Source organism: Cebus imitator, unplaced genomic scaffold, assembly GCF_001604975.1.
Source record: "Cebus imitator isolate Cc_AM_T3 unplaced genomic scaffold, Cebus_imitator-1.0 Scaffold210, whole genome shotgun sequence".
In the NCBI taxonomy this organism is placed as follows: domain Eukaryota; kingdom Metazoa; phylum Chordata; class Mammalia; order Primates; family Cebidae; genus Cebus; species Cebus imitator.
The window spans coordinates 2,916,221-2,927,759 of record NW_016107525.1 but is presented as its reverse complement, the minus strand read 5'-3'; positions in this window follow the sequence as shown (position 1 = coordinate 2,927,759).

The window sequence follows — 11,539 nt, the reverse complement described above, 5'->3', positions numbered from 1 at the left end:
GTATTGATCGACTTACGACACATGCAACTTACGACCATTCAACTTTACGACCACAATCGCTAGCCACGAGTGCTCCGCGTCTGGCAGCGCAAACGTTGCCCAGCTGGGCGTACAACAGTGCGGGACGATAAACATATATGCTATATCATATCATTATTAGTCATTTTCTTTCCTTTCTTACTAAAATGTGAGTGGTTTATATCCCTATATCTCTAACAATATTAGAACATACTAAGTTTAAATTATATTTGAACAAAATATCCAGATGACATCTTTTATGATGAATACTACACATTTGTATCCCATGAAAAGTCACATAAAATTGTGATGATTTACTTTTCTATTTACAATGATAATAAATAAATACCTGGCAACTAGTCCTTTTTAACCCTAAGACTTAACATAATTCATACTCTTCTGCTTTTCAAAACTCATCATGTGCCGTGGTTTTTCACTTCAAACCATAGACCACCGTGGTTCAGTGATCTGTGAATATTCCACAGTTTTACACAAGGCTGCGCCTTTACCACAAGTAAGGTGGCTTTTCAAAAATGAGACTTGACAAGAATGCTTTCATAATAAGCATTCAGGTCAACCTTTACTACTGGTAATGCAGCATTTTACTTAAACCTGACGAATGTAAAAATAAGAAACAAAATGGTGTAGAGAAGATACAAACGGCATAAAATGAACAAAGAAAATTATGATATATAACAATAATGAAAGAAAATTATGATAAAATATGACTTAAAGATTTTTATAACATCATTTCACAGTACTGTACATATAGCCTACTCAACTTATGACCAAATCATGTTACAACCGGTCTGTCGGAACCAATCCTGGTCGTAAGTCGGGCACTAGCTGTATACATTCTAAATAGCAGAACTGCAAATTTGCACTTTGAACTCAAATCTGTTGATCAACAGTTTCATTTGGCTGCATTTATTTTGCTTGAAACTACTGATGTTCTTACCATGGGGAATAAAATGGATTATATTAAGAGAAGGGGAAATGTGGACAAAATTTGATACATCTTTTGAAATGTGAAAAGACCTCGTCAATTTCATCTGGGATAATAGCATTGGGGGAAAAAATCCCAAATGGACTGATGTGATTACGAACAATTAAACTGAACACTCATTCAGAATAATATGCACTACAAAGAAAAAATCGGCTGATTGAACTGAAAAAATATATTTCTGTTTTTCTTTGCCCTTTGTTTGATATCTGCTCAAATCATTTTTCGTTTAACAAGTGTGAATGATACTGCATATTTAAAAAAATATTTACTGGAAGTTTTGAACCATCTTTCTTTTGTAAGAATAAGTAATCAACAAATCATAAGTGCATAAGATTCTTTAACGTAGTGGCCACAAAGCCAAATGCCTTAATTTTTGAAAAAGAATTAAAAAAAAATGTTATTAAACCTAATCCATATTTCCTGATTTTAAAAATCATAAGAATATATAGCTTTCAAACAAAAAGTTTGAGACTCTACAAAATGATTTCTCACATTTTATTCAGCATTGCAAATGTAAGGATGGCTCACTTAGACCATTTCTATAAAAAGAAAAAATTACTTCTAATAGAGTAAAGCATCGTTTTTATTCCTTTTTTTCTTTTGAAAAGCTATGCCCTAAGCTTATAATTGAAATTTTCATATAATTAACATGTAACCTAAAAGGTTAAATATTAAAACTTCATGTTAAATTTCAACATATTAAAAAATAGAAATAAGAAGATGCCCATTATAACTACTGTGAATTAATATTGTTCTGAGAATGTTAGCCAATTAAATAAGATAAGGAGGAAAGGAAAAACATATTAAAAGAAAGAGGCAAGTTTACTATGATTGCCTACATAGAAAATTCATAAGAATCAACTTGATGAAACTATTAAATTTAACAAGAGAGTTTAGAAAGTGACTTTACTCCAGTCGCTTTCTATGTGTGTATATACATATATACACTGAATAAAAACATAATAAAAGGAAATGTCCTATTTAAAACAGGAACAACAAAACATGTAAAATGTTTAATAGTGAAACTACTTAATATTAAAATATCCAGGACAAAACATTCAAGATTCTAACAGATATAAAAGAATACGCACACAAACTCAAAGATGTACTAATCTTAATATATAAGGGACTCTCATAAATCAGTACGGAAAAAAGAACAAGAATTCAAAAATGAAGAAAAGGCTTATATAGAGAGATTAAAAGGGAGCTATTCAAATACCAATAAACATTTGAAAATAATTCACTGGTGACTGAAATAAAACATATCTTGATTATTAAATTATAAATAAAAATCATGTTAACACTCAGTGCCCTGAGGGTACACAGATGCTTGCATAACTGCCCTACGGGCTCTTCCTGCCCACTGTACAAACAAAATCAGTTCACACAATGGCATTAGAGTAAAGAAAGATTAATTGACACTAGGCCAACCACGCCACATGGGAGGTCAAGTTATTACTCAAATCAATCTCTCCAAGCATTTGGGGGCTAGGGTTTTTCAAGGGTAGCTTGGGGGAAAGGGAAGGGTGGCTAGGAAATGGGTATGGGAAGTGGTCCTCCTGTGCTTCTGGGGGTCAACCACAGGACTGGTTGGCAAGTCCAGCTGGAGCCATAGGTCCTTGGGTCTAGTGGTTGAGTTTCGGGGAAAGGCTATTATCATTGAATCTATAAATCAAATGTCTCCCAAAGTTAGCTTGACCTAAGTTGAGTAATAATTAAGGACAGCTTGAAGGTCAAAGGCAAGAAGGAGTTAGCAAGATCAGGTCTCCTTCACTGCCATAATTTTGTCACAGATATAATTTTTGCAAAGATGGTTTCAGTAGTACTGTCTGCAGCTTCCTGAAGAATATTTTGGTAATGCAAAACAAAATTATTTAATTCTCCATTCCCTTTTATTCAAGCATTTCTCTTTTATGAGTTTCAAGGAAATAACCTTGTTTATTTGTAAGTACAGGTATTGATCGACTTACGACCTATGCAACTTACGACCATTCGACTTTACGACCACAATCGCTAGCCACGACTGCTCCACTGTAGATTTTTGGAAACACTACAACATTTTGATGTGTATCAAGAATATCGCTACCACCTGGGAGGCTGTGACGACAAAGTGCATGAATGGCATCTGGAAAAATTGTGTTAAGCGCTATGTTAATGATTTTGACGGATTTGACAGTGAACATGAACTTGAAACGATTCGGGAAAAAAGAGTAAAACTCACTAAAGACCTTTCTTTGGAATGTGAAATGGAAGATGTCGAAGAGTTGCTAGACAAAGAATCCGGAGAACTTACAAATGAAGAGCTAATCGAACTGGAAGAAGAAAGAGTGGTGGAAGAAGAAAGAAGAGAAGCAGAGAAAGAAGAGGAGGAGCCAGAAAGAAAGTTCACCACTAAGGGATTATCAGACGGTTTATCTTTACTGAATAAACTTCTTATACATTTCGAAGCAATGGACCCAAACATCGAACGATTTGCAAGGATTAAACGGATGGCGCACGTTGTGTTTCGTCCGTATCGTGAAATTTATGAAGAAAAAAAGAAACATACAATTCAGACAAAGCTCACCATGTTTATGAAAAAACCAACTCAGGTAACCCCAAATGCTGCCTCAGATGACGACATCAACAATCCGCAGCCAAGCACCGGCGGCCAATAAAATGTTTTGCACATGTTTATATATTTTGATATGTTTTGCAATTGGGAAAATGTTTCCTATGGTATTTTTTACACCTGTATTTTGTATTTTTGTATGCACCTGTATTTTGTAATTTTGTATGTTTTGCAAATATTAAACCAGTTGTACTGGTAATGCAGTGTTTTACTTAAACCTGACGAATGTAAAAATAAGAAACAAAATGGTGTAGAGATGATACAAATGGCATAAAATGAACAAAGAAAATTATGATATAGAACAATAATGAAAGAAAATTATGATAAAATATGACTTAAAGATTTTTATAACATCTTTTCACAGTACTGTACATATAGCCTACTCAACTTACGACCAAATCGTGGTCTGACCGGTCTGTCAGAACCAATCATGGTCGTAAGTCGAGCACTAGCTGTATGTTTATTTACATGTAGTTCTTCCAAACATCACTTGCAATTATGAAAAATTGTAAACATTTTATCAGATAAATTATTGATTTAATTGATGAATACTATGCAGTCAATAAAAATTATAAATGGTGTTTATTAAGTATACATGTATAAAAAATAATTCTATTTTTATTCATGTACATATACACTGCGCTTTTTTATCTATTAAATAATGACGTTGCACATAAATTTACATTTTCCCAAGGCCTGAGTCAGTTTATGTTAATCAATTCACTAATCATTATTATTAGTGATGATATATGAATGCATTATTAATTCTTAATTTGTTAATTACCATATTTGTCTATAATAAATGACATCTAGGTGGCCTTAAAGGTTACTAACATGTGTAAGTTTATATGACTTCTCTATGAGTACCACTAGAGTGTTCTATCCCAACTTTCAAAGAATCAGAAACAAGGGCAACAGAGGCTTAGTCTAGAAGCTAGTATCCCAAGCCCAGAGGCGGGCATTACTTACCCAAGGGACACAGTGGCATGAGCCTATAGTGAAATTTTAAAAAATATCTTGGAAGGCAGCTAAATCAATATTTCATGCAAACCCTCCAAATCCAAACAGAGAGAAATTCTGGGCATAAAATCAAAACGAAGGAAACTGTGGGGTAAACATTCAACATAAATGGTTGAAAACCAAGGCTACAGTGATTTCCTAAGCCAACTATTTGCAGCTGCAGTGGGGACTTTTTATGATTTCTGTAGCTAAAGATAGGGATACAAATTACAACCTAAAGTGTTTAGCTCAGCGGCACACATATATTGCTCTGCTTTGTAAATTCTTAGATTTTGCCACTTTTTTTCTCTCTTCTCTTCCACTGTAACCTGTCACCTCTGCTGTCAGTATGTCTTTTTTTCTGAACACCCTTTCTAAATTGTATATTATCTACTATGAACTAGAATGACATGTAGCCAAGTATGCTTGAAAGCTTTTTCTATAAAAACAAAGTGATGATAAAAATGATAGAGTTAGGAAATTACCACTTTGTAACCATCATATTAATAATTTATTTTAAGAATCATCAATAGGCACTAAAGTTATTGGGTGATAGATGAGGAACAATATACTATATTTACTGCATTTCTCCCCAAATTATGTATTCATTACAGATAGAGAAATAGTAACTTTAAAGTGGAGAAAACTTGCAAATAATCTGACCAAAATTAGTATCACTGGGAATCAGATGCATTAAAGAACTCATCTCCTTTCAATATTCCTGCAAAAAATGCACAACATGAATATAATCATTAAGAAACCTCAGACAAATACAAATTGAGGGACATTTTACAAAATACATGGACTATAATTCTCAACAATGTCAATATCATAAAAGAAAAAGGTTGGCTGAAATAACATTCTAATTAAAGGAGACTAAAGTCACATGACAGCTAAATGCAATGTGTGATCCTGCATTGCTAGAAAAAGTATTATTGGGACATTATTGGGATAATCAGAAAAAAGTGTATATACACTATATGCTAGATAAGAGTATTGTGCCTATTATTTGAGAATAATAATGATAAAGGACATGTGGCAAAATATTAACTTGTGAATATATGTAAAGGATAATGGGAGTTCTCTATACTATTACTACAACATTTCTGTAAGTTTGAAATTATTTTAAATTAAAGTTTAAAATAATAATTAAAGTTAACTTACAAGTAGGAGCTAAACATTGAGTACACAGACATAAACATGGAAACAATACATACTGAGGACTACTAGAGCAGGGAGGGAAGCAGAGGGGTGTGGGTTGAAACACTACCTATTGGGTACCATGCTCACTACCTGAGTGACAGGATTTGCACTGCAAACTCCAGCATCATGCAATATACCCATGTAACAAACCTGCATATGTATCCCATGTCTAAAATAAAAGTTGAATTAAAAAATAAAAAAAAAAAACAGGTGATGACAGAGTGCCTACTTTTATTTTCCTCTGAACAAAGTACATGGGGATTGCTGATATATATTTTGGCTTTCCAGATACCTTCTTGGCTAAATACCCTTTTGCTGATTAAGACAAATAAAGAGAAATTAAGTCTTAATAATTTACCAATTCTTTACTATTGTGCATTGGCTTGAATGTATTTATTTTACTAATATTAAATTACCTTTTATTTGTAATAAATATGGGGTACAAGTATAATTTGTTACATGCATAGATGGTGTAGTGATTAAGTCATGGCTTTTAGGGCATTCATCATGCAATTAACATACATTGTACAGTTGGGGGGCCATAGGCTCTTCACTCCTTAAAGGTTTACTGAAATATTACTGATATATGGTAGATTAATAAGAGAAAAGGCATACAAATTAATTTAACATGTACACATAGGAGCCTTCATAATGAAGACCCTTCCAACAATAAGATACAGAAACTTATATGCTATTCTGAGGCCCTAGAAAAGAATGCAGACTGAAAGCATGCTAAAAAATGCGTTATGTTGATAAGTCAGGTTTAGTAGCAACACCACTTACTTGTGGGAGAGAAAAAAGGAGCTTGGCTAGCAAAAGTTGGCCTTGTTATGTAGATGAAGTCTCTCTCAGAGAGAATAGGTGGTAAATGTTTATTTCCAGGCTTTTTTTTTTTTCCTTTTTGTGGAGAACAGGGTCTCGCTATATTGCCCAGGCAGATCTCAAACTCCTGGACTCAAGCTATCCTCCCGCCTCTGCCTCCCTAAGAGCTGGAATTACAGGCATGAGCCACAGCACCTGGCAGTTGTCCAGGCTTTTAAAGGTGACAGATTCTCATTCTCCTAGATAACTCTATCTATACCTTTGCATCATTCATGATTATGTCCCAGTAATGAACTAAACATTACCTAGAAGAAGAAGAAAATCTGTAGACTATATAGAAACCCAGCAAAATAAATTGACCTAGGACATCATGTACATACTTCATCTATTTTGTACTGAATTATAGGGTTCAGTCAAAATAAAAGAATTGATGCTGTTCTACGTATATGGCCATAGTAGTTGCATTGTCTAGTGGTGGGAAGGTAGCAAGATTACAAAATTCAGCATTATTAGAAGGAATAACAATGAAAATTATTTATCTAAAATTTAAAGGCTTGACCTAAAGAAATTATCAGTATTTTTACTGACAACTTAGAGCTACCAATAGTTCTAGAAATAGCCAGTTCTATTCAAGCTAAATAAAAAGTGGCTACAGTGCTCTCCATCTCCACTATTAAACAACATCTTTCCAGTGAGGAGAGACAACTACCAATCTATTTTTGTTGATTCAGACAGGAAATATGAAACATACCTAGACTAGAGAAAATGTGGCTCATATAGATCTGCTATTACTAGACAGAACTCATCTAATTTGAATGAAATCTTAACTAAACTTCTTGAGATTTAAATTATCTGCTTGATTTTATGTGATAGGAAAGATCTACCATCTAAATAGAAGTAATTTTATTACTTTATTTATGACACTGTTGTTTTGTTCACATAAAATAACTGTTATACCAACTAATACCTACAAGTGAATATCTATTTTAATTGTGCAGTGAACATTACAATATCACTTTTGCTGACCAGACCACAATCATAGCCATTATTTTTTTTCAAATATAATTTTCACAGAACTTAGTCATGTATATTCCGAATAATAATGATCATGTAAATATAACGACCATTAACATTAACTGAACACTTACTACTACAAACAGTAAACATTTATATAATACTTATGTGCTTGGAATAGTTAAAAGTATTTTAGATATAATTAATTTAATCCTTCTAATGACCTTCTGAGGTAAATGATATTATTAGCTCTCTTTTTAAAAATACTTGCCTAAATTAATATACCTAGTAAGTGGTAGACATGAAATTTGAAACCAAGCAGTCTGGTTCTAGAGTTCATTCTTCTAACCATACAAAAATGTCCTCAATTCATATGTTTATACACTGTGCTAACCACTCTACACACTTCTCTATTGTTTATATGACTTAAGATTATTTTGGCTACAAGTAATAAAGAATATTATTTTAATTCACGTAAACAATAAGGAAACGAGTGAATTCACATAACAGTTCAGAAATAAGACAAGTTCAGAGTAGATGATTCAGCCTTTTACTGACTTCAGTGAATTGACGTGTGTCTGGATAGAGGAAGGAAGCAGACAAATGCCTAGGCAGATAAGGAAGGGTCCCCAGTGAAACCACACCTTCAAGCCTTAAACAGTCTAAAAGCTGAAAGTCTGGATTGCTGTTCTGGCTGAAACACATGACCCAGAAAGAGAACTTCTGACCCTGTTTGCTCTCCCTTTCCTGATTGATTCTTTCCGAATAATGCCTTTTAAGCAATTGAATGTTGCCCTTTCCGATACTACCTATAGCTTGCCTGGGCACGCCCGTGTGCCCACTGGGGGAATGGGGTGGTGTCGCCAAGAATTCATGCCTTATGCAGGGGAAGAGCCTGGCCTCTTCAGCTCATGTGGAGTGACCCTGATATTCAATTTTTGAGGTGAAAACCTGCTTATAGGACCCCTCGCTTTGCTGAGAGCTTTCTTTTTGCTTAATAAATCCCATCGTCCTAACCCTTCAATGTGTCTGTGTGCCTAATTCTCCCTGGTTGTGAGACAAGAAGCCAGATTAGCTGGGCCAAATAAAGAGCAAAAAATCCCTGCATATGTCCCCGCAAAGTGCCTATGCTGAAATTCTAACCCTCAAGGTGATGGTAGTAAGAGATGAAACCTTTGAGATGTGATTACCTTGTGAGGATGGAGATCTCATAAATGGAGATTAGTGCTCTTATGAAAGAGACCTCAGAGGAATAGCTTGCCCTTTCCACCATGTGAAGACACAGGAGAAGATGCCGTCTATGAACCAGAAATCAGGCCCTCACCAGATACCAAATCATCTGGCATCTTGATCTTTGGATTACCAGCCTCTAAAATTCTGAAAAACAATTTTCTATTGTTTATAAACCCTCCAGTTCATGATATTTTTCTAGACCAATTCAAATAGACTCAGACACTGACATCAACTAGAAATTAACTAGAAACAAGATCCTTTCCATTTTTCTATTACTACCCAATATGTCAGGATCAACCTATAGCTAGTTATTTTGGGTTATATGAAGGTTTCTAATGGCAACTTAGATTTCATGCTTCTACATTCATGTCTGTGTCACTTTGGCTCCTCTGAAAAGCAGAAAGCAAGATCTAATTTTACAAGCCAGAGATGTATTTGGAGGAATGTCTGTGAAGGAAAAAGGGGAAGAAGGAAGAGTCAGCAGGAATATCCTTCAGCCCATGAATTCAAGTCTGACACCTATTTCTGTCTTGGTCGGTTGTATACCGTTATAACAAACTACAGCAGACTAGGTAATTTATAAAGAATAAAAATTTTTTTGAAGACTGAGAAGTCAAAGATCAAGGCACCAACAGGTTTGGTTGTCTGATGAGAGCCGCATCTTCCAGAAAGGGAGGAATGCAGTGACCCCATGTGGTAGAAGACAGAAGCACAAGCCTGTCGTTCTGTGATAAATACTAAGGTCCACCAATTTCTGTCATGATAGAAATTGCGATCATGTATCGTTCTGTGATACATACTAAGGTCCACCAATTTCTATGCACAAACCACTAAAATTGTATAGGATACTATAATGCCTAAGACAGTGCCTCCTATTAAATCTGGAAATTTCCAAGTGAATATCTCTGAGGTATTCTTTTCATGAAAATTAATTTGACCACACAGTTTGTTGGGTTTTTAATCTTTATCTGTATTAGTGCTTACATGAGGTATTCTAGATCAAATTTCTAATTAATTACCTTTCTTTAAATAATAAGCACATTCTTCCTTGTGGTTATCTCCAACATTATCCTTGAGGTAATACAATGAGTGCTATGCCAAATTCCTTGCTCAAGTAATGGACATTTCATGAATGAATGTTGGAAAACAATGAATTTTCTCCCATTATGTACAGAAGAAAGATGCCAATGGCAGGGGAAAAAAAAACTTTTGCTTCCCTCAGATGGAATGGAAATGATCCTACATTCTCATTCTAACCTTTTGAAATGTAAATATGTCTTTCTAAAAGTTAGATAAACCCCAGATGTCTCCAGCTTCTAAGCTCTAAAGATGTCTCTAATATCTGGGAAGAGCCTAGAGAGATAAAGCTCCAGGCTTCCTGGCACCTTGAATCTTAACCTATGGACTTAGTTTGAGTTTTAACTATTTGTCCTTCTTGGGTCAGACCAATTAACTAGAAAATTGGTGACAGATTGAATTTTCATTGTATGTAAATAGTAAAATATTCCTAAGGGAAATGAAAGCAAATATCCCCTATGTTTATATTGTGTACATGTCTTTGTCCTAGAAGGCTAGAGATTTTTGCAGGAAAAATCCAAGTAAGTTCTATTTCCCCACAAGTCATTCATTTAAAATACAAATTAACCCACCTACTCATTCTGTTCCTAAAGGGCATGACTATCTGGAATGCATTATTGTACAATAGTTCTATTTATGTTAATAGCGAAATGAGGTAACTTACAAAATTTTCATCAATTATTCAAGGAATAATTTGTAGTGTTTCTCTTTCTACAGACAAAAATAAGGTGATATACACACAAATATATATATATGTATAAGCCACATCAGTTTCATTAATTTAGTTCCTGTTATTCACTGGAGAAGGACTGCTTAAATCCTATAGTCCACTGCTGTTACTGAAGCCATTACAACAACTGTCTTTGTTCATTTTCATTGCCTGAAAAGATAGACTTTTATTTCAATGATTTTTTGTCAGAGAGAGTGATGGGGTAGCAAAATGAGAGTCACGTTGCTTGAATTAACTACATAAGTGGCCAGGGACTTCTGAGTACCTCCAAGCCTTTTATAATAATAACACACTTTTATCCTAGTTGCTCATGAATGAATACACTCCATTATTTTATTTAACTCACTACATATCAGTAAACTACAGTAATCAAAACAATAGTTACCACAGCATGCAGTTCTTTGTGGACAGCAGATGGCACTATAAGAAACCCAAAAGTAGCATGCCCAAAGCTTGTTTCTATGAATGCTCTCTCTCAAACAGGCTATTTCTTCAAGCTCCTCAAAATGTTTAAGAGGTGATGATCTAGTGTCTTTTCACATTCACTTCAACAGACTGTGATTCTATTTCCATATCTTTGTTTCACCTGGACATAGGGAATCTGCATCCACCTTTTGCATTCATTTTTATTTCTTTGATTCTGATTGTCCATAAAATCTTTTCAGTTGAATTATTTTCTTTGACCTGAAATTCGACTCTCATAAGAATGTTTCCAGAAAATCCCCAAATTCCTCATCACTGTCAGGATTATTACTGATACTGCATAGTGGCCTGGTAATCATTTTTGAAATCCCTATGTTACCTCCATGAATTTCCTAGACCTACC